Below are 7,317 nucleotides of genomic sequence, written 5' to 3'. Positions count from 1 at the left end.
CTTCGGGTCACTGCCACATTACACCGTCGTGTAATCACTCAGCCATAGGCCATGAACCCGTCTCTCTGAGTCTTTCCGATCCAGAGAATAAGGGGTTTCCTTGAACCCACTGAATACGAGGGCGAGAAAAACACTAATCAACCCCAAACAAGCCTAGTATGGGCGGGTTACGCACATACTGTTGGCAACACTCACACAACAAAAACTCCATCTAGAACCTAACCTAAGGCTAAAGTTCCAGATCCTAACTAGACACTTGACTTTAAAACACTAAACAATAGTACCAGTAATCCGGCCTATATGGCCTAAGACCACTAACACCAACAACTAAACAATAATATCAATACTAAACAACTCAATCAAACCGTTACCCTGATAGTTCAGCCTCCTGCTATAAAACTATCTTTAAAGATAACAGGAACCTGCACTCAACCATATCAACACACAAGAATAGAAAACATGATGCATCCTAGCCCTAGTCCTAGTCAGGTTGTTAACTCAGTCTTGATTCCTTTCATCTCAGGTTAGCCCTTGCTAAACTGAGTCCGGTTCCATAAATAAAATAACCCTAAGGACTCTATCATTCAATAGCGTGATCTTTCTAATCTATATGCAGACTCGATCTACCCTAAATTCCAAGTGTAATTCAAACAAGCCAACTCACAGTGTTCTAGGCGAGAAGCAGCTGGTTGATCGGAGAGGACTTGGCCAAAACCCAAGTGACGACTTGACTAGACTGGACTGGACTGATCTCGACTTGGACAAAACCTCGGCTTCACCATGAAGAAACTGACAGGCCTTGACACACTGATCTGAACTCGGACAGAAACTCCTCTAGCTCCTGGATAGTTGTTCGGACTTCCCGACGGAGTATCGAACTTTAGAACTTCGACTGATCTGAACCCTTGGAACTGAACTAACTCCGAACATAACCTCCACTTGATCATCAAAGGAACTGACTGGCCTGGACGAAATCATTTGGACAGAGCTTCCGCATCACAATCGTGTAGAATCGCCGATTGGACGGAACTGGCCTTCTCGGTAGAGTATCGGTCTTCAGAATCGACCATACTCTAGATCAACCAATTTCTTTCTCTCTCTCTCTCAACCCACGTTTGGAGTGACTTCCCATCTGAACTGGTCTTCAGTTGGACAGAACCTTTCCTAGGCGCTAACTCAAAATCAGTATAGAAACTGACCTCAAAATCTCTCTAAAATTCTCGAAATAGATCGGAAACTCTTGCTTTCTTTTTCTACTTTTCTCTCACGTTCTTAAGGTGGTTTGGACAGGTCTGGATGTGAAGGAATGATCTGGGGTCGTGGGGTATTTATAGGAGACAGCAACCAATCAGCTTCAGGTTGGTGGCAGCCCGTGTGTCGCTTCGCATGGCTGCAAACGCATGCGCGGCGGCACCTCGTGCTCCACATGGCTGGCTGCATGTCTCAGCCTCATGCAGGAAGACACACCTCCTCCCACAGGATGCATGCCTAGAGTGCATGCAAGATGCCACACCAGTACACACATGTCGATCAGCATGCTTCAGTTGCATGCTCGGAGACACCTCGTGCTTGGTCGATCCACCTCGTGTTCCACATGTCATTTCGCATGCTACTGCTTCATGCATGGCCACACCTCAGTCTTCTCTAGACACTAAGCTTGCTGGACAGTTGACACCACGTTCTGATCCCATGCAACGAGCCACCTCGAGCTTCTCGGTTCATTCGTCTGATTTCGGTCCTTCCGGCAAATTTCTGATCCGCGATTAACCCCGAATATTTTTCTGCTCCTGTTCTGATGCGTTGAATAATTTTAATAAAACTCCAATCTAAATTCTGACCTTGGCAGTAAATATTTACTGAGCCTCCGGCTTCATCGAAAACTTCCTTAATACCAAACTTAGGGTTTTCGTCCAATTTTGTGTTTTTCCGCCTTGCTTGCTTCCCGTCGTGCTTAATTCCTGTCTTGCTTCCAATGTATTCGAAATAATATTCTGCTGATATGAAGTTTCGTGGAAAACTTCGTGCTGAAGCAATTGTTCTAAAACTTCGAGCTTCTAACCGTCGTCGTGTTTCCAAAAATGTTATGCTTCCAAAACGTCCGTCTTATTAATCTAAGACATTGCCTAACCATGGTCGAGCAGATTATTCGACTCATGGTTCACCCACGATCACTTCTTCGACCACCTCGTACTTCAAAACTTCTCGATTGATCCTTATCGCCCGCGACTCGACCACCAAGTAGATGTTCGACCAGTCTTCTGTCTCGACCATTTATATCTCGAAGGGCGGGTTATCACAATCTCTCAGGTCCTAGCTGTAACTTCCGGGTTCCTAGACGATTTTCTGGTCCCTGCATAATCTCCAGGATTCTATTATCTAACCTACGAAGAGGATAAAGAGCGATCATATACTACGAGTCTCATCTCAACCGAGAAACATGCGGGGAAGATCCTCTTAAAAGTTCAAAGTACTACCATCAGAGCATGCAAAGCAATAGGAAATAGTGCGTAAAAAGAGAATTGTGAAGAGCCGATTATTCCAAAAACCAAAGGGGACTACAAAGAGCCATTATCCGAAAACAAGGAGATTCAACAAAAGCCAGAATTTCAGAAACAAAAAAGAAGAAAAATCATTCAGAAAGAAGGCTCCTCCGAAAATCGCGACCCCACAACAGATCTCGGGGTAGCGACCTGGGAGAAACTCCCCGACTGCTGGTCGATCCCCCTATTGGGGAAAAATATCCCGGTATCATTTCCTCCAGCCTCCAGGCAGGACCCAGACCCTCGGGTCCCCGATAAGGGAATGCTCCAGGTCCCCGCTAAAAGGAACCCCGATTTCGGTCCCTGGAACCGAGGTCCCTTCCAAAAAATGGAAAACTTCCGATAAGGAGAACCTCTCATATTTCTGAATATGGAAGAGTTTAACCTAATAGAACCGACTCCCAGACGACTATATAAGAGCTACTAAAACCCTAAAGCAAGGAATCGACCTCTCCAAGGATTCCGACAGCTGAGCTTCAAAAGCAAATAGACGGCTTGCAAAGCCAAATCATCGACATGCACCGTGCTCGGGAGACTACCGGAGAGAACCCCGACCTCTCTTCAGAATTTCAAAATCTGAAGGAGAAACTTGACGAACACTCCAAACAGATGGAGCAAAGCGCCGAGAAGCTAAGCCAGCTTCAGTCGGAGAACACTGTCCTCCGGGACCAGAATCAAGCCCTCAACGCAACATGCAACAAGAAGCGTCATTTCAATACCAAAATTCGGCCCATGGGAAACCTGAACACTCCCAACTCTGGAGAGGGCACAACCGATACACCTCCTACGTCGGGAGTAGCTGGGGCAACTCGGGAAGGGACCCAGAATCCTCAAATCCACGACCTGGAAGAGAGCGATTCCGAGCCGGAACCCGGGAAGGAAGCACCCGAGAGGGCTGCGGCAACAGAGTCCTCCATAACCGCCTACCTTGAGCAGATTTTCTCTGAGAGATCCGACGCCATGCAGTACATGGTAGAACGCCTACCAAGAGTAGCTCCCCCAATCCGGAGGAGCAATCCAAATTCCTACACCGATACCCACTTCGTGGAGGAAATCTCCTCAGTCGAGATGCCTAGAAAGTTCTCCTTCCCCAGCATCAAGATGTATGACAGTACTGGCGACCCCGACGATCACATCCCGCGGTACAAACAAAGGATGTTGGCGGTTGCACTCCCTAAGGAGTCCCGCGAAGCTACGATCTGCAAAGGGTTCGGTTCCACTCTTATCGGACCTTCCTTGCAATGGTTCATCAATCTCCCCACCAGGTCCATATCTTCCTTCGCAGGCCTGAGCGACAAATTCGTGGAGCAATTCACAAGCAGTAGGAGCCTGGAGAAGACTTCAGATGGTCTCTACGAGACCCTCCAGCATCGAGTAAAACCCCTGCGAGACTACATTGCCCACTTCAACCAGAAGAAAGTGGCGGTCCCCGAATGCAGCATCCCTACCGTGATCTCTGCCTTCAAAAGAGGTCTACTTCCAGATGGGGGTCAGGAGAAAGTGGTGGTCCCCGAATGCAGCATCCTACCGCGATCTCTACCTTCAAAAGTGGTCTACTTCTAGATGGGGGGCTATACAAAGAGTTGACCATGTACCCTTGTAAGACCATGGAAGATGTGTTGTCCCAAGCCTGGGCTTAGGTGAAGATGTGGCTAGCCGTGCCAAGGATCAGCCAAAGCAGGACCAAAGGTCAGCCCGATCAGATCGAGGAGACCGAGAGGGAAGATCCTCCCAGAAAGGATCCAAAGACTCTGGTAATAGGAACAGGGGCAGGTTCCAGTATCGGCCTCAAGAGAAGGAAGAAGGGATGTCGGTATCTACCTGGCCCGATATCTCCCATCTCTCAGTATCAACACCAGAACTAGTCAACGCACTGAAACAGATGGGCTAACAGGTTAAATGGCCTCCAAAGATGAAAGCACCTGACTCGTTCCGGAACCCGGAAATTTGGTGCGACTTCCATCGCGAACATGGCCACAAAACCGAAGACTGCATCGCCCTGAGGATCGAGGTCAAGGAACTACTCCAAAAGGGGTATCTCTGAGAATTCCTCTCAGAGAAGGCCAAGGCCCACCTCAGCAAAGAGACAGCAGGGAAACCCAAAGGAGCTGCACCAACCTCACCACCTCACCAAGATCGGGTGATCCATGTCATATCCGGAGGTTCGGAAGTAAGCGGAGTGAGCCACGCAGCCGGAAAGAAAAGCACCCGTAACGCTAAGCATGGTCCGGAAACGACCCAACCAAAGCGCCTACTTCTAGGCACCGACGAGATAAGCGTGGGAACCAAAATTCACACAGTCGATGAAGGAAAGCCAAGTTAACTTAGCCTTCCCTGAAGGTCCCGGTTATCTGCTGGGCCACACACGACACGATCAATATGAAAGAATAAAATGAAAATAAGCAGAAAAAGAGAATAAAAGGATCTTATTTCCGAATTCGCTTTTGAGCGTGAACAATAAGTAAAGACCTAGGCTACAAGAGCTGTCGGTATGTTCGCTAGTCTAGCGACCTAAATCTAAACTAGTTGAGTCGCAGCTCGATTAGTAAAAACGGAAAAAGATGCCTAAATTGCTCTAAGTGCTAAGTTGCTCTGATGTGCTCTCCCTCTTCGTCCTAAGTCCTCCTTATATACTCATCCTTAGGTCGGTTTACCTCTTCTTGGGCCGGATTTGTCGCGAAGCGGGCTTTTCCATATTTCCTTCTTCTTTGTGATTATCTTCGGAAATTTGACATTGTTCTCTTCCCGCGGATGAGATAAACCGTCATACCAGTCTTTGGGCTCAAGTCTTTTGGGACCATAGATGGGCCGTTGTCCGCAATTCGGACCCTCTTTGGGCCGTATCGAGACTTAAGCGTTTTTACGATTTTACTCGCGAAGTAACCGTTGGTATAGGCATGGTTCTACCAAGGGAACCCTGTTTCTTTGCATAGCCGAGGCAGTTGGTGTTAAGTTAACCGTAACCTGCTCTACTACGAAGAATACGAAACCGTCTCGTTGGCATAGGCATGGTTCTTCCAACGGAACCCTGTTTCTTCGCATAGCCGAGGCAGTTGGTGTAAAGTTAACCGTAGTCTACTCTACTACGAAGAATAGGAAACCGTTCGAGAGACATAACCTTCCCAACTTCCCGAAGACTTTCGACGATGTTTTTTAGACAGAACATTGGTGTCGTATCCACAGATCCGAAGACTGAGTTACGGAAACTTCGGACGAAGATGCATGGTTATGGGATGGGACCGGGTTAGGAATGGTCCACGGAGAATTGGCCGCCCTCGCCGAGCGAGCTGATCCGTGCCACGGTCGAGCTCGCCAGTGAGCCGACATGGTCGTGCTCTCGCCGGGCGAGCTAGAGGGCGAGCTGGCTCGTGTCATGGTCGAGCTCGCCGGGCGATCCATTTCAGCTATTCGTTTTTTCGGCTTTTGAAGTTTTGACCGAGATTCGGTTTTTCTGAGGACTTTCGGACATCGATTCCATCACCCAAGTCAGACGAACGATTTTGACCCCAACAGTTAGCCCCCCAGCTAGCTAGGATCCGTGGACCTGGGTGTTAGATCCTAGCTTGCGGTATGGTCTGTTCTAGGTGGAATTAGACGTAATCGTTTGTCGAAAGATTGAAGGTAAATAAAAAGGTGCCCACACGTCGGACCGTCGAGCGCTTTTTCTTTGTCCGGATAGATGGGGAGTCTGTCGAGGAGAGCTCCCTCCACCTATTCTGTCGGGAGTGGAACTTCACCCGTGGTAATACGAATAGCTATGTTTTTCGTTTGGATACCTTGAAAACATGCGAAGATGATTTTTATTTATTATCTTGCAGTGAACAGGATCCTTCTGCCGACTCCTGCCGACTCCCGGCGATCTTTTTGCCAAGCGAGATCTTCTCCGCGGTAGGCCGTTCTTCTGGAATTCCTTCACCGTTGAACGGATTCGAAGCGCGGTGGAGCTCCATCGATCTCGAGCCGTCTCTCAGCCTCTTGACGTTCCGTATGACGTAGAATCGGTCATTGATGTCTTGCCTGCTCAGAGGTAGAGAACCAGGTCTCGGAAAGGCAAGGGAGTTGCCTCTGAGAACGTCTTGGGAAACCCTCTGCTGCCAGAATGGAACCCTAGTTTCTCCCTAGGGGAAAGGAGTGGAACCAGCGAGGTTCCCCCTCCCAGCGACTTTTTTGCCGACCTCCCTCCTGGTTTTACTACGTGACCGATTTTGACCCCAATAGTTAGCCCCCCAGCTAGCTAGGATCCGTGGACCTGGGTGTTAGGTCCTAGCTTGCGGTATGGTCTGTTCTTGGTGGAATTAGACGTAATCGTTTGTCGAAAGATTGAAGGTCAAAGCCGAGGAGGCTGAAAGAGAACTCTTTCGGTTTCGGAAGGAGGTCGAAGAGCAGAGCTGGAGACAGGCTGAGCTCCATTTTCGGGTCCTTGTCCGTGCGGAGAGGAGAGGAAAGATAGCGATTGTCGCCGAAATGAAGCGGAGGGCTGCTTTGTTTGCCACCGAATTCGAGAGCTTTAAGGATGCTCAAGAATTCGTGGACGATTTTCGCGAGTGTCGTGGCTCGGTTGCTACCCTCTACAAGTCGCAGAACGAGGACTTCTCTTTTCCTGCCGAGGTCGCTGAGATGTCGGGTCTTATGAACGGGTGTGCCCATGCCGAATCCTTGGTTCCTCCGATCGAAGGAAAGGTCCGACAGCTTTGGGATTCCATCGAGGTCTCGGAGGACACGGCATAAGCGGGAACCGGTGTTGGTGATGAAGGTGCCGGAGTCGCGGACGGAGAGG

The sequence above is a fragment of the Brassica oleracea genome, chromosome C2 (genome assembly GCF_000695525.1).
Source record: "Brassica oleracea var. oleracea cultivar TO1000 chromosome C2, BOL, whole genome shotgun sequence".
Taxonomy (NCBI): Eukaryota; Viridiplantae; Streptophyta; class Magnoliopsida; order Brassicales; family Brassicaceae; genus Brassica; species Brassica oleracea.
This window is presented reverse-complemented; position numbering follows the sequence as displayed.